The sequence below is a fragment of the Lissotriton vulgaris genome, chromosome 1_1, assembly GCF_964263255.1.
Source record: "Lissotriton vulgaris chromosome 1_1, aLisVul1.2, whole genome shotgun sequence".
Taxonomy (NCBI): Eukaryota; Metazoa; Chordata; class Amphibia; order Caudata; family Salamandridae; genus Lissotriton; species Lissotriton vulgaris.
Window position 1 is genome coordinate 1,048,401,258 of NC_141685.1, and position 25,726 is coordinate 1,048,426,983.

At 46.0% G+C, this 25,726-nt stretch overlaps 1 protein-coding gene across 4 annotated transcripts in view; it reads left to right on the forward strand.

The window, feature by feature from the left end:
- RGL3 (ral guanine nucleotide dissociation stimulator like 3) overlaps positions 1-25,726 on the forward strand; it is a 448,342-nt gene that overhangs the window by 212,191 nt on the left and 210,425 nt on the right. The window contains exon 1 of one of the 4 annotated variants that reach the window (XM_086962760.1): positions 19,695-19,780. The exons of the other annotated variants lie outside the window; for them this stretch is intronic. The gene's annotated coding sequence lies outside the window, so the exon portion shown is untranslated. Of the gene's footprint in view, positions 1-19,694; positions 19,781-25,726 lie in introns of those variants that run through there. 4 annotated transcript variants of the gene reach the window in all.

Below are 25,726 nucleotides of genomic sequence, written 5' to 3' on the forward strand. Positions count from 1 at the left end.
GAGTTGAGTTTTAGGCTGCTATGTTTCATCCATTCGGCTACTTGTTTCATGCCTTCGTGAAGATTGGTTTTGGAGGTGTTAGGGTCTTTGGTGAGGGAAAGGATTAACTGGGTGTCGTCGGCGTAAGAGATGATGTTAAGGTTGTGTTGATGCGCAATGGAGGCGAGTGGACTCATGTAAACGTTGAAGAGGGTGGGACTGAGTGATGATCCTTGTGGTACTCCACAGATGACTTCCGTGGCCTCTGAGTTGAATGGGGGAAGTCGGACTCTTTGAGTTCTCCCAGCGAGGAATGAGATGATCCAGTCCAAGGCTTTTCCTTGTATGCCGATGTTGCTGAGGCGTTGTATAAGGGTGCTGTGGCAGACTGTGTCGAAAGCGGCGGAGAGGTCGAGTAGAATGAGGGCCACTGTTTCTCCGTTGTCCAGTAGTGTTCGGATGTCGTCTGTCGCTGCAATGAGGGCGGTTTTGGTGCTGTGTTTGGCTCGAAATCCGGACTGAGAGGGATCGAGGGACTTGTTGGATTCAAGGAAGGAGGCGAGCTGTCTGTTGACGGCTTTCTCAATGACTTTGGCGGGGAAGGGGAGGAGGGATATGGGCCGGTAGTTTTTAAGTTCAGAGGGGTCTGCTGTGGGTTTCTTCAAGAGGGCGCTGAGCTCGGCGTGTTTCCAGCTTTCTGGGAAGGTGGCAGAGTTGAACGAGCAGTTGATGACATCACGGAGATGGGGTGCGATGATGATCTACCATCATGAAACCCATTACTGGAGAAGCATTTACTCACCTACTAAAAGTAGTTATCACCCTTTGCCAGACAATGCAGCTTATTCAAGCATGACACATTCTCCTACTAGCAAAGAAAGAACGTCGGCTCAGACAATCCTACTAACTACTCAGCTACTGTTCACCTGCTACTTTCTAGAAGATAACGGAGTGAGAATGTGCCACCCAACTGCAAGACTAAATCATGAACAACAGACTTTACCACAGGACTACTAGCTGGCTTCGGATCACGATGTAGTACTGAGACAACAACTAAGAAAGGCATGTCTAAGGAACTTCACATTACAGTATATTGACATTCCCTGCCCTTCTCGTTTTCTATGCCCCCTTCACTACTACTCATCATCCTAATCCTGCCAACAGACATGAGATTCGACAACAGTTCTGCATTGGCCCTCCTCTGATACTTTCGACCAACACAGGTTCATCTAGATGGGTGTCTCCAGATCCTAGAGGATTACTTGTGACTTATGGAATATCTCAAGAACCTTTCCTCATGTTACACCTTCAACTTGTTCACAAAGACTCTTGGAGCCATCTCTGCAGCCATAGAACATAAATTCGAGAGGATGCTGATACTACACAACTCTTTCTGAAAATCTCCATAGTAATGGATGTTAACATAACCACAGCCTTCCTCCCCTCATCAGCCAAACCTGGGTATCAGGTGCCTTGGCTAAGCTGAACCTGTTGAAGTCCAAATTCATCCTTATTAGAAATGGGGTCGGTGGTTGGCAGTCGGTATGCACCCTGTCCAAGTAGGGACCCTCACTCTAGTCAGGGAAAGTAAGTTACACAGCTTAGATAACACCTGCTTACTCTCTTGGTAGCTTGGCACACATCTCAGAGAGATATGTGCCAAGCATTTGTTCATACACACAGTAACACAGTGAAAACACTATAAACGGAGTCCGCACCAGTTTAGAAAAATAGCTAATATTTATCTGAGTAAAACAAGAAGACAACGATAAAAATCCAACCTACACAAGTAAAGATATGAATTTTACAAGACTAAACTAAAGTACAGTTCCTTAATGTCGATACCTCCAACCAGGGTTATCACAGCCTCATGAGCAGCACAAATCTAAAAGTTCAACGGTTTAGCGTCGGGTAGACCAACAAAACAGGCGGACGTCAGTTTTGAAAGTCGGGCAGGAGTCATTCAGGCCTTAGCATCACACACATTGCAGATCGATATCTGTGATGCCGAGGTCAGGAGCGCTGTCGTCGGTGGGGCTGGTACTGCGATGTTGTCACGGTCGGTCAATGCATCATGTTCTTCACAAGCGAAGACCACGGTTTCAATGCAGGCAGCAGTGCAGCATCGGTGCTGAAGTGCTGGCATGGCAGACTTGAGATGGGGCGATGCGTTGTGCTCTTCACGAACGGTGCCCTCATCATGGTTCAGGCTGCGGCGTCGGAGAGGAAGTCCTAGTCTACGGCGCTGTTGTTAGAATACCAGAGGCTGTGATGTCATCGAGGCGAGGCGCTGTGCTCTTTACAAGCGGTGCTCTCGGCTTCGGTGCAGGCAGCAGTGTTGATGACAGCATGAAGCGATGTCGTCGGTGGTGCTGGTGGTTACTGTTGATGTGTTGCATTCTCAGCGAGCAGGGACCACAGCTTTGGTGCAGGCAGTAGCGTCGATGGCATCGGCGGAGTAGTTTCACTTGGTTTCAAGGGCACAGGACAGGATTTGTCACTTTTTGGCAACACAAGACTCTCAGCAGAGGAGCGCTAGTGCTGGAAGAAAGTTGTAGATAAAGTCTTTTCTGGCCCTGAGGCTTCAAACAGGTGACAAGCACACACAAGCCCTTGGAGAAACTTAGGATTGCAGATGTAGGAAGCAAAGTCCGTCCTTTCACTGCTCAAGACAGAAGCAGCAATCAGTAGGCCAACACAGCAGAGCACAACAGCAAAGTGGCAGTCCCGCCTGACAGCTCATCCAGCTCTTCGCCTTAGCAGAGTGTCCTCAATCCAGAAGTGTTCTGAAGTTATGGTGTCACATCAGTTTCGGCCTTTGAAGTAGGTAAGTTTCAAAGGAAAGAGCACACAACCCTGCCTTTCCCTGGCCTGGCTCCAGACACACTACAGGGGGGTGGAGACAACTTTGTGAGGGGACAGGCACAGCCTTACTCAGGTGTCAGTGACAACTCCTCCTATCACTCTAGCTCAGGAACGCCCATCAGCCTGGTGATGGCTCATCAGGATATGCAAGGCACACCTCAGCTCCTTTTGTGTGACTGTCTAGAGTGAATGCACAAACAGCCCAAGTGTAGGTCCAAACCAGATGTAGATTCAACAGGCAGGCAGAGGATCAGAATGGTAAAGCAAGAAAATGCCCACTTTCTAAAAGTGGCATTTTCAAACATGCAATTTAAAATCAACTTTATGAAAAGATGTATATTTAAGTTGTGAGTTCAGAGGCCCCAAAACTCCAAATCTCTATCTGTTCCCAATTGGAAGTTACACTTGTAAGAGGTTACAAGGCAGCTCCAATGATAACCTATGGAAGAGATAGTCCTTGCAATAGTGAAAAACGAAATTAGCAGTATTTCACTATCTGGACATGAAGAACACACCAGTACATGTCCTACCTTTTAAATACATTGCATCCTGTCAATAGGGCTGCTTTGGTCTTACCGTAGGGCTGCGTTATATGTAATAAAAGGGAAGGTTTGGGCCTGGCAAGTGAATGCACTTGCTTGGTCAACATGGCATTTTAAGACTGCATGCACAGACACTGCAGTGGCAGGTTTGAGACATGCTTACAGGGCTACTCGTGGGTGGCACAATCAGTGCTGCAGTCCCACTAGTAGCATTTGATTCATAGGCCCTGGGAACACACAGTGCACTTTACTAGGGACTTTCTGGTTAATCAAATATGCCATGGATATCCAACCACCGATACAACTTAAGCAGGGAGCACTTTAGCACTGGTCAGCTTTGGTAAAGCACCCGCAGTCAAAAACAGGAGGTCAGATGCAAAAAACAGGGGGAAAACAATCCAAAGATGCCAGGTCCAACAATCCTCATGAGCAACAGTATCAAAAATGTACTGACCGAGGGCTGTATTTTTAACATAAAGCTAGATTGCTTCACATTGAAACTTTTAGAAAGTACACAATTACATGGATTCATTGTCGGTGCCATCCTCTGCTCTAAAGTCCACGACACCAAGAAAACTCAACCAAGTTACTACCAGCTTGCCAATCCCTGCAAAGAAAAACGAGACCCAGATTTCAGTGCTAATATCCGTACAATTGTTCTCTGTCACTGTGACACTAATGACATCCCTTAATCCAATCTGGAATCACTGAAAACTATCTTTCATGTCAGCCTGAATAAACACATCAATATTACCCCCACTTTGAAGGACTGCATATGCATCCTTCATGTGTGCCTTGCTTGAAGATATGCTGCTTCACCTAAAGAACTGCAAAACTCAACACATATGTTTTCCTGGCCAAAAACTAACCATCTCCGGAGGCCAGCAATAATTGTGAAGCCATGTCATCAGACTTGAAATCAAGAAATGCCAAAAGGAAAAGACCAAAAAACAACCCCTCTAAAGCTGTACATCAAATGCCTGGAGCTAAAGACAACCACAGACCAGACTCACTCCACCAATTTAGAAGGCACTGAAAATTCCTCTCCAAGGAGGACTTCAACTGGTACAGATATGGAACCTCTAAGCTCCTCAGCACCCATGGGCCACATTACATGAACATACACATCTCACACATCACTCTTCTACACCTGATTTGTAATTCCACTATTACGTATATCAGTTTGTTACTCCCATGTTAGATGTGTCCTCTATAGTTAACAATACCAATATTATGTTACGTTAGACATTTTATTGGTTAGCATACTGCTATTACTATAGTCTTGGATAGCCAGCTGTGGTACTATCTAGCCCTGATTTGAGGCTTCTGACATGGAGAAGAGTCAAACTGGGTTTGTGATTTGTAATGTCAGTAGTGTATCTGTGGTTCTATTATTGATTACAACACTCAATGATTCGTTGATAGGCTATGGAGTTTAAAATGTGTGACTGGAGGTTTTGTCCAAGTATTTAGGGCCTGATTTGGATGTCGGATGGTCAGGTCACTGACAGGCCGTCGGTGGGGGTCTGCACAATGACATCCCTTCAGTCCAACCGCTGCATTACGATGCTGGTGGTAGGACCCACTTCTGTACGACACAAGACACTCGCCTCCACCAGGATCAGATATCCCAACAAGGTGGCGGTTGGAGCTGCGTCCCAGAATGGCACAGTTGCCAAGGCAGGTACCACCATCGGGATTACAATATCCCTTTCCTACAGCCTTTTCATGGGGATAACACCGCCATGAAAAGGTTGTCAGAAACGGATTAGGGGGGCCCAAACAGTGCTCATGCCTGTCGTAGGCCACTGAATAGGGTCCCTGGGGGCACATGTAGTGTCCCCACACACCTTTGTGCACTGTGTGCTTTGTGCATGGCACATGGTGTACGGATGTACAGGAGGTGTTGCCCGGGGGAGGCATGCACTGCAGCCCTTTTACATGGGTGCAGCATGCCCCCACAGCATTTCCGACCGCCATCCCGGAGGTCGCATAATAATGTGGCTGTCGTACCGCCAGGTCTCCTGACCGCTGCAATAGTGGTCGACAGTCTGACCGTCCGGCATCATATTGATACCCTTAGTCTTTCTATGAGTTCATTATCTTGCCCAGTGACCCGCATATATTTGAGTGCATAACTAGAGGTTTGGGAGGTGATGGAGAGCCATAATACGCATCAATGGCCAATGCACCCAGTGTTATTGGGTGCAGGGGGCTTTGTTTAACATGTTCTCTCGTTGGCTGGTGTGAGGGGTAACTGATAGGGAGGTGTGTGCCGTTGTGAACAACAGAGCATTGATTTCAGATAAAAATACAGATTTCCTGGCCCAAGGCCGGCAGTTAAAGAGTGATGACAATCAAACCTACTGGCTGTTGGTTGGCAGTGAAGGGAAAATATGCAGAAAGCTGAGACCCTCGACATTAGGGCGAGTAGTGACCACAGATTTTGCTGGTGGTCATGACTTCTGGGTGAGGGTGGGAAGGAGAATTTGTATTAATTTATGTACGTTGGATTTCTATGGTGCTTTAATCCAAATGTTTTAATAAAATAAAATAAAATGATACAATATAATTTTGACACGATGTTGAGAGAGAACAATATTAATTGAAGGAAATAAGTCCAGCACAAGAAGTAAGGGTGGTTAAAAAGGAGGAAAATGAGAAAATCCTGCCAGAATTGTATAAATGTCAGAAGTTGTAAAACCAAGGGCCTGGTTTAGAGTATTGTGGATAGAGTACTCCATCACAAATGTGAAGTAGTACCCCAGTCACCAAACTCTCAGTTCCCCGCTCTATTTTGAGTCAAATGAACTATCGGCTGGGGGCGATGCTCTGTTGGATTTTCTGTCGGAAAACTTACTCTGACGGCTGGATGGAGTAAGGACTGGTGGAATAAGTCCATGAGACAGGTCCATTGTATTTAGAGTTGATGGTCTGATGTCCTTTTTAGGTCTTGTCTAGGTAGCGCTTGCACTGTCTCATCGAGACATGCTGTATTCGGGTATGGATGTTAAACTTTACCCATTTTCCCACCCATCTTTACAATTGGCTTCTCTTCCTGTCCTTTGTAAATGATGACTTGTGGTTCACGAATAGGCTTAGTACTCCCTCCCTGGTACCTCCCTGTCTTCGGGGGTGGCTCCTCCATTAGGGCAGAGGAGCATGAACCCACTGCTTTCTCGCAGTGCAAGAAGCAGAAACATAAAATGGTAAAACGACCATTTTATGTTTCTGCTTCTTGCACTGCGAGAAAGCAGAAGTGTTTGGTTGGGGCGGGTGGAGCGGGGAGGAGTGACTTGCTCAATGTTGCGAACCCAGACTGTTTGGTTAGCCATCTGGAGCCGACCAAAGCAGTCATGCGCACTCGCCTACATGGAGAAAATGGCCTCCTCATAGGCGCCCGGCTGGGTGCAGTACCCACCAATCAAAACGCTGCCATTGCAGCATTGTGATTGGCTTAGGGGAGAGGAGGGAGGCTGCATGCTCCCTGTACATCAGGAGAGCAGGAACATAGGACCCGTCCAGGAGCTGCGACGGCGCAGGACCAGGGAAGGTACGTTTATTTTTTTCTTTTATTTAAGACCCCATCTGCCAGTCATGCCGGCCGCGACTGCTAGTCTTCTGTTGTTACCTACCATGAGGATAGCCCCTTTTACATGTGTCCTTACGCTATAGCTTTCATTAGCAGTTAAGGAGCACTTTTTGCTTAATGTCTTGTTTTACCTTGTCTAAGAGCAGTTCACACAAGGGAGCCTCTGTGTTTTCACTGCTCTGAGCATTTGTTTAAACAGGGCCATAAATCTTATCTCGTTGCATTTGCTATTCATGCAAGACCGAAATCAAATGTCAGGGGTGGTTTCACCCACCTTTCCCCCAGCAGCGCGGTGTTTATCTTCCAGTGCATCTTTTATAGCTGGCTCTGTTGTGTGCTCCCTCCCTCCGGCTGTGCTTGCTTGTTCGCTCTGCGTTGGCCCCCCATCCAGCACAATAAGAGACCCGATGCCTTTGTGCTCATGAAAGCCTTTGACTTTTGCTGAAGTTTTTATATAGCGCCACATTACCCCTGCGCCCTACTGATGTTTCTCCGAGCACGAGTGATCTCAGACAGGGGGGAAAGCCTCTTGTGGCTTATTACTGATTTGATAGCTCATGTCGCCCCACCCCCTCAGTACAAAAAGCTAAATTAGCTCCTCATTTCTGCTTCCCCCCAAAAAAAACATCAGACTCTGCATAATGAATTTTACAAAGTGTGGCCGGTGGTTTAAAAAAAGCCGGCAGGATCAGGCTCTGGCCTAGGATCAGAGGGCACTGACTCAATTCGCCGACTCAAAACACTTATTGTGCACGCAGCATAGCGGCACCCATAGGCTTTTGCTGTCTTCTGACTGTCACATGCTGAGCATCTCGGTGCCCTCTTCTCTTATCACACAGTGTGCACATTCGTCCCTTCCTCCGGTAGAGAGATGTAAGTCTGAGTCTGGCAGAGAACGGGTATGTAGATTTGCAGTAGAACTAGGAACAGTGAAGGGCCCGATTGCAGGCCGCTTTGCAGTTGTTCTTTGTAGTGTGCAAGGGCCAGCAGCTTAGGCCCTGGAGCCTCATATAAACAAGCATTTGCAATGCAATATGACTAGTATTTACACAAGACCTATTGCACTGGAAACGGAACTACGGGCGGGCAAGAAGGCACGAACGGGAACGGGGGGTTGGGGGGCAAGAAGTCACGGACTGCAGGAGGGGGGAGATAGGAATGAAAATAGTGTTCCGAGTAAAGGGGCAGTAGCCATGGAAGGATACAAATGAGGACATGTCCATCATGAGGAGGGACTAATAAGCCTAAAACTAATCGGAAGGCAGCATTTAGGACCTAAGCCAAAGAAAAAGATGGGTCGGAGAGTGGGCGGAGCTTCCACGACGCTTCCACACTATACTGAATACTGCATGCCTCGCAAAGCGAGCAGCGCATGCACTGCAAAGCTAGGCTCGACCTAAAAAGTGAGGATCTAGAGCTCTTTTAGACAATGTAGACCTTTAAAAGACAATACCAGCCTTTACCGAACATGTAATACGTCCGCTCCCGTGTCCTTCTCTTCATATTTTAATAGGATCACCGATGGTCGTCCTTGCCAAAGAAACGAAGTGTCATGCCACAAGGCCCTGAAGCTGTGTTTCCTTTTCCTAGAACTATGAAGCCCTCAGCATCTTTAAGGATACTAACTTTATTTGTTCTGTTGCGCAAAAAAGGGGTAACCAACCAATTAAACTTGCAAGAGATGCGCGCTGTGTAGGACGTGATTTTGAAATGTTTCTTCTGGTTTGTGTAAATGGTATTAACAAGAAGTTGCCAGATTACATTAGCGTGCTATTTAGTGCGTCCTTGGCCATGTATCATTCTTTTGCATTGAAGGACTATGGAGGGCTCCGGTGCATGATGCATCCCAAAAATATATCACATATCCCAAAAATATATCACATGTAAATGCTCACTTTTCGGTAGACTGTTTGCTGAAAGCTGGGTGTTCGAAATGCTTTCAGTGTGAGCTGTGCTTGTGCCTTTCACTGAAATGTACATGTTTACTCATTCCCTGCTATTTCATGGTGCATTTCTTTTGTAGTAAATGGGCGCCCAGCAGCTCTTACTTTTGTCTGTCAGCTCCAGGCTGGTCCTATCACAGGGATCTAACCAACAAGGGGGGGGGGAGCCTCAACATGTTGGCATGGTCTCGTCTGCCAGTTGGGGACACATATTATCATTTTGGCAGAGGATGCAGAAGCAAGAGAGGAAGAGTATGTTCCGACTGTGACTGTTTTAAAATGAGTGAGTTGTCAGGGCCATGTTCAGTGCTTCTCTTACAACATTCTCCCTTTCAGTGTGAGGGATTTCGGCTTCTGTTGAGATGTGTACAGACGGGGGACGTTGAACATCAGCTCTGTTTTTCAGACGCTGCCTCAGCAGGATTTGCAGGTTGAGGTGCTCCGTGTTCCATGGGTGAGAAACTGTATTCACTGTTCTGCAGTTTCAAACGTCACAGAGCGGTATTCTTTGAACACACTCCAGGTTAGCGAGTTACTTCTAGCAAATTACCACATTTGGGCAGAGCACTGTTCAATTTGATCATTTTTTTCCATCAGTTACAGTCGACACATCAGTAATTCAATCGCGTTTTCGTAACTTCGAAGGTCCAAGATTCACCCTCTTTTAAAGTCACCAACTTTTACATTGGATGAACAAAGTGTTTACCTCTTCCACATTTCACTGAGCAAGTTACCCAGTCCTTCTCTAAGACACTCCAAACCATGCCACATAAGTCCAATCAGCATAATTTCACTCAATGACACACACTTCTACGCCACACAGTTCAACTCTACACGTTTCCATTCCACGCCACATAATTCGACAACAAACCACATAATTCAACTCAACAACGCAATTACACTACAGACCCCATACATCCAATCCACACCACAGAATGATACATCATGCCACAAAATTCAACAGCACACTACATAATTAATCCCCACAACATACCACTCCACAACACAAAATACCATTCCACATAATTACACTGACACCCAATCCACAACTCCAGTACACTCAATACCGCATAATTACTATCCACATATTTCCACTGCACACCATGCCAAATAATTCCACAACAAAAATCCTCTCCACATCACACAATTCCACAACTAACAACTGCAATCCAATCCACATAATTCCACTCCACACCACATACATCCACCAACACTTTAAACCAAAACACATGGGTAAAAGACTTTGTCATTTACAACGCCAATGGCTCTAACTCTCACAAATGCAAGACCAATTACATTGCAAATACTTGTCTCTCACAAATGCGAGACCTATTGCATTGCAAATATTTGTTTTCTGTCTGTCCTAGGAAAATTAAAATTAGATGGAAATGGTCCACGCATGGGTCTCATATCCTAGCCTATCCTAGGCAGACGTGTGGAGGAGAGGTCTGTGAGCCACAGGAGATCACCTGTGTCAATGCAAAAGAGCATGCAGACTACTCCTAGACGCTAAAACCACAAGTGGTTAAACGCCTGTCACTGACATCTGCTGTGATCTGCTGGTCGGGAGATAAAAATCCCACTCGACGTCCGCTCTTACAGCAGCTGAGGTAAATAAAGCTGAGGAGGCAGTAAGCCGCTCCAGTCCGGCTCCCAATCTCGCAATAATTTACATGTGTAATGCACTCTGGCAGAGAGTAGCGCCACGAGTCCCCGAGGCGCTCGGTGCTTCACTGAAAGGAGCAGGCTTACTCTGCTTCTCCAAGCGGGCTTGTGACGACAAAGCGTCTTGAGTGGGGGAACTTTGAGGATGTGTTTGATGGCGATCAGTCTATGCATTATTATTAACAAACTCTAACCACACATATAATGATGGCATAGAAAAGGGTACTAGCAAACCTATAGCGTTTTATTGGCTTTAAATCGACTGCATTTTACTAGCTCCGGTAGTTGAGAACTGCAGGGATCTGTGATGCAGTGTATAACACTGGCGTGTAAAATGATCCCTTACATTTGACTCTTTAAATAGGTTGGGGTGTCGCTGTATCCGTTGTAGAAAATTACCACAAGTTCCATTTTCCACAGGATAGCGCAGCGGTTTAATGCTTGTATTGCGGCGAACCTCATTTAAGCAGTAAATGAGCATATTGGGTCAGTAAAATATGCACCCAATTCATATATCTGCATGCTACTTGCAAGTGATAATTATCTAATGCTTGCAGGATTTAACACAACGTCAGTTAGGACTTTAATGTGACTACTTTGGCAGCGATCAATAGTCCCATTAAATGTCTAAAACATTGACGTTTTTAGGTCTCGCTGAGGTAACGCACATGCATTCTCAGCGAGACTTATGTAAAGGGGCATTCAAAAATGCTCACAAGCAGGCGGATTACCTACAGTGCATGTGTGCAGTCTTGTGCACATCAAACACCATTTGGCAGCCTGTAAGCCTCTCTCTGCACTCACACTTCAAAGGAATCCGCTCTCCCGCCCCCTCCACGCAATGCCGAGAGCTTGTTGTTTACACACAACACCCCAGCTGCTTTTGATCCGGAATTTGCTCCCCCGCCCCCTCCGCACAGTGCCAGAGCTTGTTGTCCAGCAGATCACTGCAAGGCTTTATCATACACCTTCTTATAACACACATCATCTGGTCTCAGGTAAGGAGAATAAACTTAAAATCTGTAGTGTGAGCGAACAGGCCACTGATCGGTTTACACTTTGTTGCAAGCACATACTTTAAGACGTTTTCAATGTATGGTAACGTGAAGATATATTCTCGCGTTTTCTTGGTGAATTAAGGAAGTGTGATGAATAAGTCATCTTAGATAAAGGACCTCCTTACCTCTCTCTACACCCCTCTTTCTACAACCCTCTCTTTGCACCCCTCTCTCTCTACACCCCTCTCTCTACACCTCCCTCTCTCTACACCCCTCTCTACACACCCCCCTCTCTACACCCCCTCTCTACACCCCTTTCTCTCTACACCCCTCTTTCTACACCCCTCTCTCTCTACACCCCCTCTCTCTACACCCCCTCTCTACACCCCCTCTCTACACCCCTCTCTCTACACCCCTCTCTCTACACCCCTCTCTCTACACCCCTCTCTCTACACCCTCCCCTCTCTACACCCTCCCCTCTCTACACCCCTCTCTCTACACCCCTCTCTCTACACCCCCTCTCTCTACACCCCCTCTCTCTACACCCTTCTCCCTCTCCACCCCTCTCTCCCCACCCCTCTCTAAACCCCTCTCTCTACACCCCTCTATCACTTTGTTGCAAGCACATACTTTAAGACGTTTTCAATGTATGGTAACATGAAGATATATTCTCGCGTTTTCTTGGTGAATTAAGGAAGTGTGATGAATAAGTCATCTTAGATAAAGGACCTCCTTACCTCTCTCTACACCCCTCTCTCTCCAACCCTATCTTTACACCCCTCTCTCTCTACACCCCTCTCTCTACACGCCTCTCTCTACACCCTTCTCTCTCTACACCCCCTCTCTCTACACCCCCTCTCTACACCCCCCTCTCTCTACACCCCTCTCTCTATACCCCCCTCTCTCTCTCTACACTCCCCTCTCTACACCCCTCTCTCTCTACACCCCTCTCTCTACATCCCCTCTCTCTACACCCCCCTCTCTCTACACCCCCTCTCTCTACACCCCCCTCTCTACACCCCCTCTCTACATCCCACTCTATACCACCCTCTCTCTACACCCCTCTCTCTACACCCCTCTACTACACCCTCCCCTCTTTACACCCTCCCCTCTCTACAACCCCTCTCTCTACACCCCCTTCTCTCTACACCCCTCTCTTTGCACCCCTCTCTCTCTACACCCCTCTCTCTACACCCCCCTCTCTCTACACCCCTCTCTACACACCCCCCTCTCTACACCCCCTCTCTACACCCCTCTCTCTTTACACCCCTTTCTCTCTACACCCCTCTCTTTCTACACCCCTCTCTCTCTACACCCCCTCTCTCTACACCCCCCTCTCTACACCCCCCTCTCTACACCCCACTCTCTACACCCCTCTCTCTACACCCCTCTCTCTACACCCTCCCCTCTCTACACCCTCCCCTCTCTACACCCCTCTCTCTACACCCCTCTCTCTACACCCCCTTTCTCTACACCCTTCTCCCTCTCCACCCCTCTCTCCCCACCACTCTCTAAACCCCTCTCTACACCCCTCTATCTCTACACCCCTCTCTCTACACCACTCTCTCTACACCTCTCTCGCTACACCCCTCTCTCTACACCCCCTCTCTACACCTCTCTCTATACACCCCTCTCTCTACACCCCCCTCTCTACACCCCTCTCTTTCTACACCCCTCTCTCTACACCGCTCTCTCTCTACATCCCTCTCTGTCTTCACCCCTCTCTCTCTCCCCTCCCCTCCCTACAACCTCCCCTCTCTACACCCCTCTCTCTCTCTCTACACCCCCTCTCTCTACACCCTCCTCTCTCAACACCCCTCTCTCTCTACACCCATCTCTCTACACCTCTCTATAAACCCCTCTCTCTGTGCACCCCTCTCTCTGTGCACCCCTCTCTCTGTACACCCCTCTCTCTACACCCCTCTCGCTCTACACCCCTCTCTCTCTACACCCCTCTCTCTACACCCCTCTCTCTACACCCCTCTCCCTCTACCCCTCTCTCTTCACCACTCTCTCTACACCACTCTCTCCACACCCCTCTCTACACCCCTCTCTCTACACCCCTCTCTCTCTACACCCCCTCTCTACACCCCTCTCTCTACACACATCTCTCTCTACACCCCCCTCTCTACACCCCCTCTCTACACCCTCCTCTCTACACACATCTCTCTCTACACCCCCCTCTCTACACCCCCTCTCTACACCCTCCTCTCTACACCCCTCTCTCTACCCCCCTCTCTACACCCCTCTCTCTACACCCCTCTCTCTACACCCCTCTCTCTACACCCCTCTCTCTACACCCCTCTCCCTACACCCCTCTCTCTTCACCCCTCTCTCTACAGCCCTCTCTCTACACCCCTCTCTCTACACCCCTCTCTCTATACACCCCTCTCTCTCTACACCACTCTCTCTCTCTACACCCCTCTCTCTCTCTACACCCCTCTCTCTCTACACCCCTCTCTCTCTACACCCCTCTCTCTCTACACCCCTCTCTCTCTACACACCCCTCTCTCTCTACACCCCTCACTCTATACCCCTCTTTCTCTATACACCTCTCTCTACACCCCTCTCTCTCTACACCCTTCTCTCTACACCCCTCTCTCTCTACACCCACTCTCTCTACACCCCTCTCTCTACATCCCCTCTCTCTGCACCCTTCCCTCTACATCCCTCTCTCTTTACACCTCTCTCTCTCTACACCCCTCTCTATCTATCACCCTCACTCTATCTATCTATCTATCTATCTATCTATCTATCTATCTATCTATCTATCTATCTATTGCCCTCACTCTATCTATCTATCTATCTATCTATCTATCTATCTATCTATCTATCTATCTATCTATCTATCTATCTATCTATCTATCTATCTATCTATCTATCTATCTATCTATTGCCCTCACTCTATCTATCTATCACCCTTGCCCAATCTATCACCCTCACTCTATCTATCGCCCTCCCTCTATCTATCTATCTATTGCCCTCACTCTATCTATCGTCCTCACTCTATCTATCTATCAGTCGCCCTCACTCTATCTATCTATCGCCCTCACCCTATCTATCACCCTCACTCTATCTATCGCCCTCACTCTATCTATCTATCTATTGCCCTCACTCTATCTATTGCCCTCACTCTATCTATCTATCGCCCTCACTCTATCTATCTATCGCCCTCACTCTATCTATCACCCTCACTCTATCTATCTATCCATCTATCTACCTATCTATCTATCTATCTATCTATCTATCTATCTATCTATCTATCTATCTATCTATCTATCTATCTATCTATCTATCTATCTATCTATCTATCTATCTATCGCCCTCACTCTATCTATCGCCCTCACTCTATCTATCTATCTCCCTCACTCTATCTAACTATCGCCCTCACTCTATCCATCGCCCTCACTCTATCCATCGCCCTCACTCTATCCATCTCCCTCACTCTATCTATTGCCCTCACTATCCATCTATCGCCCTCACTATCTATCGCCCTCACTCTATCTATCTATCTATCTATCTATCTATCTATCTATCTATCTATCTATCTATCTATCTATCTATCTATCTATCTATCTATCTATCTATCTATCTATCTATCTATCTATCTATCTATCTATCTATCTCTCTATCTATCTATCTATCTATCTATCTATCTATCTTTCTATCTATCGCTCTCACTCTATCTATCGCCCTCACTCTATCTATCTATCACCCTCACTCAATCTATCTATTGCCCTCACTCTATCCATCTATCGCCCTCACTCTATCTATCTATCTATCTATCTATCTATCTATCTATCTATCTATCTATCTATCTATCTATCTAGCTATCTAGCTATCTATCTATCTATCTATCTATCTATCTATCGTCCTCACTCTATCTATCTATCTATCTATCTATCTATCTATCTATCTATCTATCTATCTATCTATCTATCTATCTATCTATCTATCTATCGTCCTCACTCTATCGCCCCCACTCTATCTATCGCCCTCACTCTATCTATCTATCGCCCTCACTCTATATATCTCCTTCCCTCTTTCTATCTATCGCCCTCACTCTATCTATCTATCGCCCTCACCCTATCTATCACCCTCACTCTATCTATCGCCCTCACTCTATCTATCTATTGCCCTCACTCTATCTATCGTCCTCACTCTATCTATCTATCTATCTAGCGCCCCCACTCTATCAATCTCCCTCACTCTATCTATTGCCCTCACTATCCATCTATCGCCCTCACTATCTATCGCTATCTATCTATCTATCTATCTATCTATCTATCTATCTATCTATCTATCTATCTATCTATCTATCGCCCTCACTCTATCTATCGCCCTCAGTCTATCTATCTATCACCCTCACTCTATCTATCTATCCATCTACCTATCTATCTATCTATCTATCTATCTATCTATCTATCTATCTATCTATCTATCTATCTATCTATCTATCTATCTATCGCCCTCACTCTATCTATCGCCCTCACTCTATCTATCTATCTCCCTCACTCTATCTAACTATCGCCCTCACTCTATCCATCGCCCTCACTCTATCCATCGCCCTCACTCTATCCATCGCCCTCACTCTATCCATTGCCATCATTCTATCTATCGCCCTCGCTCTATCTATCTATCTATCTATCGCCCTCACTCTATCTATCACCCTCACTCTATCTATCTATCGCCCTCACTCTATCTATCTATCTATCTATCTATCTATCTATCTATCTATCTAGCGCCCTCACTCTATCTATATCCCTCACTCTATCTATTGCCCTCACTATCCATCTATCGCCCTCACTATCTATCGCCCTCACTCTATCTATCTATCTATCTATCTATCTATCTATCTATCTATCTATCTATCTATCTATCTATCTATCTATCTATCTATCTATCTATCTATCTATCTATCTATCTATCTATCTTTCTATCTATCGCCCTCACTCTATCTATCTCCCTCCCTCTAACTATCTATCGCCCTCACTCTATCTATATATCGCCCTCACTCTATCGCCCTCACCCTATCTATTGCCCTCACTCTATCGCCCTCACTCTATCTATCTATCGCCCTCACTCTATCTATCGCCCTCACTCTATCTATCGCCCTCACTCTATCTATCGCCCTCACTCTATCGCCCTCACTATCTATCTATCAGTCTATCTATCGGCCTTACTCCATCTATCTATCGCCCTCACTCCATCTATCTATCGCCCTCACTCTATCTATTTATCGCCCTCACTCTATCTATCTACCGCCCTCACTCTATCTATCTGTCGCCCTCACTCTATCTATCTATTTATCGCCCTTATTCTATCTATCGCCCTCACTCTATCTATCGCCCTCACTCTATCGCCCTCACTCTATCTATCTATCGCCCTCACTCTATCCATCGCCCTCACTCTATCGCCCTCACTCTATCTATCGCCCTCACTCTATCCATCGCCCTCACTCTATCTATCTATCTATCTATCTATCTATCTATCTATCTATCACCCTCACTCTATCTATCTATCTTTCTACTGCCCTCACTCTATCTATCTATCTATCGCCCTCACTCTATCCATCGCCCTCACTCTATCCATCGCACTCACTCTATCTATCTATCTATCTATCTATCTATCTATCTATCTATCTATCTATCTATCTATCTATCGATCGCCCTCACTCTAACGCCCTCACTCTATCTGTCTATCTATCGCCCTCACTCTGTCTATCTATCGCACTCTATCTATCGCCATCACTCTATCTATCTAGCGATCGCCCTCACTCTATCTATCTGTCTATCTATCTAGCGCCCTCACTCTATCTATCTAGCGATCGCCCTCACTCTATCTATTTATCTATCTATCTATCTATCTATCTATCTATCTATCTATCTATCTATCTATCTATCTATCTATCTATCTATCTATCTCCCTCACTCTTATCTATCGCCCTTCCTCACTCTATCTATTGCCCTCCCTCTATCTATCTATAGCCCTCCCTCTATCTATCTATCTATCTATCGCCCTTCCTCTATCGATCTATCGCACTCACACTATCTATCTCATCACCACAGCATCACTCAGCACCACCACAGCATTACTCAGGGGCACCACAACATCACTATGCGCTACCACAGCATCACTGAATGCCACAGCATCAACTCGTCGCCATCACATCACTCAGCGCCACCACAGCAACAATCTGTGCAACCATTCAACAACAACTGGTTCAAATATGTTCTCTCAATGTTTCAAGCTTTATTACAAATGTCACAAAAAGATGTTAATATTTCACTTCTGTTCTTGGATTTTCGTCACAATAAAATACACTGAACATAAAAAAAGTGATTTCCAAAAGTTTAAATTACAATAACTTTTATTTAAGTATTAATTAAAAAGGAGTTGCCTTTTCGCAAAGCGCTGAAAACTTTTCTTTTCTGCTAAACTCTATTAGACAAGATTCAGCATCTGTGCAGGAGTGCCGGGACACCCCGTTGGGGTAGCTGTGCGATATATAACATACACAAAATAAATAAATTATTTAAAACAAATAAAAGCAATTGTTATTTGTAATATCAATACATCTAAGTCACGTAAATACAACACATATTGCATTGCAAATGCTAAAGGTGTCACATTTGCGAAAGTTAAAACTATTGGCATTGTAAATGACAAAGCTATTAATTTAGCTATTTTCCAAACCAACACATAAATAAAAAATGTGTCATTTACAATACCAATAGCTCAAACTTTCCTAAGGTGAGACCTTTTGCATTGCAAATGCTTGTTACTGCGTGCTTTGGAAGCGATTGTGAGAGTAGACAGACGCCCATCATCGGCATGTCTGAGAAGCACACGGGCCAACAAACAGAGAGAGCTCGGGACAAAAACACTTTCAGATGTCCTTTTACCCCTGCAATCTTGTACATTGACACTTAAATTCAATTTTGTTAGGAGCTGAACCCGAAGCTCCGGTTGACCACCCCCTGCTTGGGTGGTGTACCCTCAGGCAGCAAGTGTTCTAGCTGCCGTCTTGCCCCTATGCCTGAACGCAGGAGGTTACCAGCAGCTGAGTCACGTGGAGTCGCAGGGGACAGCGGGGCCTTGTGGGCAGAGAGCCTCGTGCCCACAGCCATTGGAGGCCATCAAGCGTGACGGAACTGGGCACGCTTCCCAGACCCGAGAACAACTGGCGAGCCAGCCCTTGAGCATCCTGCGTCAAACCGGTAGGATAGCCTGGCGGGTTGAGCATCTGCTGTGGATATATTGGTGTCAGACTAGGGGTATCTATGCTGAAATCCTGGTCGGAAATGTCGTTGGATTACTGAGTCTGCTGTAGAGGTCTTTGAGTAAACTATGTGTGTGTGTGTACCAGGTTCAGATCCTGAGAAGTTAGCACAGCGGGTTAAGCTCCATCTGCACCGAAGTAAGGGTAAGGTGAATAATGACAATATAAGTTAAAGGTACTTGCTGGAGAGAGGGGTGCAAAAGACTGGAAGAGCGCAGCCCTGAGATTAATGGGCTTGCTGCACGGATTTTATGCGTACATTGACGGTCACAGTAAGAACGTTTGATTGGTTAAATGACCTGCCGTAGAGAATCGTGTTTCATATGTTGTGTTACTGAAGAGTAAAGACCCTGAAGAGCTTCTCCAACAAACAGGAAGTTCCTCGGGGTGTGGGAGGGACAAACAAACCTGAAGAATGTGCACACCCCTAAAGCACAAGAACAGATCTCACCTTCCCGGTTCTACCGCCTCGGCGCCGCCGGAGGTTGCACAAGGTAGCTTCGAGGTCAGGCAGGAAAGCACTCGATTCAAGATTTCTTTTCCTCTTGGGAGCGCTCCAGCGAGGGAAGGAAACTTCATTGGCGGCGAGGAGTCAGGTGCAGTGGGCGCCAGACTCACGCAGGCGAGGCAAAGTGCCAAGTACAGTAGAGGAGGTGAGTGTATGAGGCGCCCTTCCAGAGCAAGGGATCACGACCGAAGCAATGGGCGGAGGCTAGAGATGGGCAAGACAGCAAATTCATGGGAGCCGACCCAAGGCTCTGGCATCGCTCCAACGGACAAAGCACGAGCCGAGCCAACGAGAGAGAGAGTAGATAAAGTATGCAACAGCTGGCACTGCATTACAATTGTATGCTCTATATCCAGGCCGCTGGATTTATGCAGCAAGGGAGTACGAGATTATGCGGCACTAAAAGGTAAATAATGCGGCACATTTTCTGAAAATATTGCTTCATTATTACACATGATCACACTGTCTGGGCAAATATGACACCTTATCAGTACCAGTTTAATACCCAAATACAGCAAAAAACAATTTACAGATGACCAGTCAAATTTTGTGAAGGGATTTCCACTGCGCGGGGACACATCACACGTTTTTAATGACCTTTGATGCGTTTGAGCTAGAAACCTTTTTTTGCAACAATTTGCAGATTATGCAGCAAGTGATGGATTACGGGACAAATGCGGGAAAGCTATAATTATGCGGAAAACGACGCAGCCACAGAATCGCATAATGCCAGTGGCCCAGATTATATTAGATGATTGTATTGTGACAGTAAAGGTTGATGACTCTATACATAGATTTAAGTAAGGTGACATGAAGGAGTTTGCCATATGTGAGCCAGACTTTGGTATGTTTACATTTTAAATGGTATATCTAATAACTCTATCATAGGTAGCAGTACTCTATTCAACTATATTTGAATTCCTATTTTTATTGGCCTAACTTTGGGCTCATTTTCTTATGGGTGCAATTGAGGAAAATAAGGTATAGTGTTGTAATGTTGCTTATCCAGGATCACACAGTTTATTCTAGTGTCGAAGCCAGGATTTCCCATCACACAGTATGCAGTTCAGCCACAGGAGTTACCGCCTTTTCCATCTGATTTTACAGACATGAACAATGCTTTGTTCACAGCTCTCTTTAGGTGGCTGAATCAGATTGCTGTACTCAATCCGATGATTAAATATGACTTTAGAAAGTATATTAAACACATAATGAAAGGGCATGGCACTAAATATATATTTCTAGGAACAAGGTTGAGGAACTAGGAGTGAGAGATTCTCAAAAGATTATTTGCAAGATTAGTGTGGGGCCTGACAACTTCAAGCCCCAACTGGAGTGTTCACCACTCAAGAACCCCAATGACCACATAGTCCAAACACTCCAGAATACCCTCGACGGATCCCTGTCCACACCATGTCTTTATCAAAGGACTGGACTCCATCAGTGAAGCACCCAGTCTGATTCTGAACAAATCAATGTTTGTAGTCACCTACCCAGACACCTGGAAATGCACCGCAGTGCTAACCTACCTAAAAAAACCTCAACAGATACCGAAGACGCCAGTCAGCAACCAGTCTATGTCCCTGCTGCCCTACTAGCAGAAGTCATGGAAAGGATAACAAACAAAAGCCTAGCCACCCACCTTAACAACAACCACCTCCTCTATACTACTCAATCCTGATTCAGGTCCAACCATAGTACAAAGAACACCCTTATTGCCGCCACAGATGACATCCTGATGATCATGGACAAAGGTGACACTGCGGCCCTCATCCTTCTTGACCTTTCCGCATCATTCAAAACCAACTCCCAACCTATCCTTATCCAATGACTCCACATAGCCGACTGCCAACATCCAATGACACACACGACATCCAACTCCTGCTTTATGACTCTCCGCACCATCCGAAAGGTTTCTCGCTTTTTATCCCTTTCTGCCCTTAAAATCATCCTCTTAGCCATGGTCATCTCCCGTATTGACTACGGCAATGCTTTATATTCTGGTATCTCTGCCTGCGAGTTACGGCAACTTCACTTGGTTCAGAACCAGGCCGCCCGACTTGTATATAACCTCCCTAAATTCCATCACGTCACCCCGTTACTCAAAGCCTTACACTGGCTTCCCATTCGGGAACGCTCCCTCTTTAAGATGGGCTGTATCACCTTCCAGGCAGGGACGGTTCCTGCATTCATCAATTCTGAACTCAATGCCTATCTCCCTTGTAGAGAGCTGCGCTCTTCCTCCCAATTCCTTCTCGCGGTTCCTCGATTTAGGAGGAAGAAATTGGGAGGTATGAAATTCCCCACCCTCGCCCCTGTATTCTGGAATACTCTTCCTCTTTCCCTCAGGTCTTCTCCTCATTATCTAGAGTTCCGAAAAGCCCTTAAAACTTTCCTATTTTCTCAAGGCTTCCCCCATTAGCGGCCCAATCCCTGCTCTGACCACGGGTCTTGCACACACCCCTGCAAATACAGACCCAGGTTTGGTGGTTGCCTTAAGCCTGGAACAAACTGCTCCTGCACACCATGGCTGCCATCTCATTTCTTGAATTCCACAAGAAAATGAAGACCTGGCTCTTGACATAGAACCTACCCTAGCTTGTCTCATACAGCTTCTATTTCAGTACAGGAATACCCTCCTGGATGAGGTGTGTGCTAAGCAAATACATATAGCATAACAGTGTAAAACAGTGTAAAGTACACAGATTAAACATGCAAAGCAATAGGTCTGGGTTTAACGTGCTAATGCATGTAGCGTTAGTGCATTAGAGCTAGAGACAGCGAGGAAGTTGACAGCAAGAGCTATAGTTGTAAAGCAGTGCCTTGGATGAGAGTAAATACCCCACTGGACTGAACAAAGATATGATGAACAAACTCTTAATCCAGTGGCTAAAAAAGGCTGTTTAACGCAAGCCAGTGGTTGAACGGAGCAGACCCAAAGCCCACTTTATGTATAATTTTAGCAATATGTCTGTTTTACAGCCGTGCTGTCCAAACCCAGACCAAACACAAACAAGCATTGGCTAAGCCAATACATGTCACCTATGCAAGAGCTATTGGCTTTGCCAATGTGTTTTACCCATATTGCACACCTGCCTGGCTGCTGTTCAGCATGACTAAAAGTTAGTGGCATAAAGGAGAGTGGCGTGAAGTGGCGTTTCGTAAAGTGGAGTGGCTTGGAGTAGAGTAGAGTGTTATGAAGTGGTGTGGAGTGGCAAAGAGTGGCATAGAGGAGAGTTGAGTGGCATAGAGTGTTGTTGAGTGTTGTGGAGGGAGTAGAGTGTCGTAGAGAAGAAAGGTGTAGAGTGGAGTAGAGTGGAGCAGAGTGTCGTGGAGTAGACTGATGTAGAGTGGAGTGGCATAGAGTGGAGTAAAACAGAGTGGGGTAGAGCAGAATGGAGTGGCATAGAGGTTTTTGCATAGACTGTTGTTCAGTAGAGTGGCGTAGAGCTGCGTAGACTGTCATAGAGTGGAGTGGCACAGAGTGGAGTACTGAAGTAGCATTGAATGGCATAGAAAGGAGTAGAGTGGAGTGGTGTGAAGTAGCGTGTCATAGAGTGGAATGGCATAGAGTGGAGTATTGGAGTGGTGTGTCATAGAATAGAGTGAGCAAAGTGGCATGGAGTGGCATAGAGGGAATTGTGTAGAGCATCGTAGAGTGGAATAGTGTCAGAGAGGTGGCATAGAGTGGAGTAGAGGATTGTGGAGTAGCATGGAGTGTCATAGAATGGAGTAGAGTTTAGGGAAGTAGAGCGTCATAGAATGGAGTATTGTGGAGTGTGGTGGAGTAGAGTGATCTAGAGTGATGTGGTGTAAAGTACAGAGTAGATTGGCATAGAGTGCTGTGGCATAGACTGCATTTTTAGTAAAGTGGTGTAGAGCGCATTGGCATAGAATGCAGTGACTTAGAGTTGAGTTGCATACAGTACAGTAGCTCAGGGTGGATTGTTTCAGAGTAGAGTGAAGTGGCGTAGTGTGGAGTGGTGCAGTAAGTGGCACAGGGTTGAGTGGTATAGAGTGCAGTGGCGTAGTGTAGATTTTTTCCGAATAAAGTGAACTGGTATAGAGTGGAGTGGTGCAAGGTAGAGTGGAGTGGTGAAGGGCAGAGCGCAGAGGTGTACAGTAGAGTGGCGTAAAGTAGAGTGGAATAGAGTACAGTGATGCAGAGTAGTTCAGAATGATGTAGAGTGCAGTGGCGTAAAGTGGAATGATGCAGAGTAGAGAGGTAGAGTGCATTGGCATATCATAGAGTTGAGGGGTGCATAGTGGAGTGCAGTGGCATAGAGTGGAATGGTGCAGAGTAGAGTGGTGGAGAGTTTAGTGGCAGAGAGTTTAGGCTTGCAGAGCAGAGTGTCGTATGGGGTGTCGTGTAGAGTGCATTGGCACAGAGTTTAGTGGTGCAGAGTAGAATAGAGTGTTGAAGAGTGTGATGTCATAGAGTAGATTGTTATAGAGCAGAGTATAGTAGCGTAGGTGTGAAGAGTAGTTGGCACAGAGTGCAGTGGCGTAGAGTACATTGCTTTTAAGTAAATTTGTGTAGAGTGCATTGGCGTAGAGTAGAGTGGTGTAGAGAGCAATGGCGTACAGCACAGTGGTGCAGAGTAGAATAGAGTGTTGAAGAGTGTGATGTCATAGAGTAGATATTTGTAGAGCAGAGTATAGTAGCGTAATGTGCAGTGGTGCAGAGTAGTTGGCGCAGAGCGCAGTGGCGTAGAGTGCATTGGTTTTAAGTAAATTGGTGTAGAGTGCATTGGTGGAGAGCTCAGTGATTGGAGTTTAGTGGTGTAGAGCAGAATGCTGCAAAGCAGAGAAGAGTGGAGCAGCGTAGAGTGCAGAGCATAGAGTGCAGTGACGTAGAGTGCAGGGGCACAGATTGCAGTGGCGTAGAGTAGATTGTTTCAGAGTAGAGTGAAGTGGAGTGGAATGGTGAAGGGTAAAGTGGAGTCATTCAGAAAAAAGTGCAGTGGCATAGAGTAGTGGCGTATAGAGCACTGGTGTGGAGTGGTACAGAGTAGAGTGCATTGGCCTGGAGTGCAGTGGCATAGAGGGCAGTGTTGCATAGTAGAGTAGCATAGAGTGGAGTGTCTAAAGTGTACTGGTGTAGAGGCCTAGACTGGAGTGGTGTAGAGTGCAGTAATGAAGAGTGAAGTGGTGCACAGTAGAGTACAGGGGGTAGAGTGCATTGGCATAGAGTAAAGTGGTGCAGAGTAGAGTAGAGAGGTGTAGAGTGTAGTGGCATAGATTGCGTTGGCATTGAGTGCAGTATATTTTATTTTAATTTATTTAGAGTTTTTTATAAAGCTTGCACATGACCCAGGGGTATCAGAGCCCTGTATATAGGGTTGAATGAAACGTATAGACACAGATACCTCTAGAGCTGTTGCAACAAATATCATAATTATAAAACTGTCGGTCCATTAAAATTCCATTAGTCATCGTAGCTCTAGCTGCTTCATGGTGGGTATTAGCTGCTGCTCTGAAGCTATTCAGAACCACTTACCCAGAGGATCAGAGAGTTAGAGGGCTCTTCAGTAAGCAACGTGCCTCTTACCAATCTAGAGGTTGTTGGCATTGAGACGTCACTTGTGCCCTGTCTCTCCGAAAGACTATGTCAGAAAACTATTCATTAGGATCTTTTTTACCAATTTTTTTAAAGAAGTGGATCAATGGATTTGGGCGAACCTTGGGTGGTAAAGAATTCCAGATCCATGGCACTACTCCGGTGAAGGAACGCGTGTATGTTTTTTGCTTTCGGAATCTAGGAGGTTCCAGCCTGAGAGAGTTAGCGCTTCTTAGGTAGCGCCTGCCACCGGATATTTGGATCTTTTCTGCCAGGTAACTTGGTTCTTTAAAATGTAATTCTGTGTGTGTGAGGCAGGTAATTTTCAGTTGAGCTCTTGCATCAAGGAGAAGCCAATTTAGATACCTAAGCGATGGGGTGATGTGGTCAAAGCATCTAGTACCTGTTACCAGTCTTGCTGCTGCATTAAGAGTCGGTTTGAGTGGAACTGTTCTCGTTTTGGGTAGTCCTGATAGTGCAGCTGCACCGTATTCTAGTCTGGAGACCACAAGTGCTTGTACTGCTTTTTTGAAGTCTGAAGGTGGTAGAAATGGTTCAAGTTTTTTCAGTATTCTGAGTTGGAAAGTGGCACTGCGTGTGGTCGCACTGCTGTGAGCTCTCGTATTTAGACTTTTATCCAGTGTTATTCCCGGTGATTTTGTGGAATCAATGAAGGTAGGTGTGCAATTGAGTGCGTCTAGGTGCTTGAACTAATCTAGGATGCCTGAGGAGCTGTTTGGTGGAGAGAACAGAAGGAATTCGGTTTTCAGAGAGTTCAGCTTTAGTTTTTTT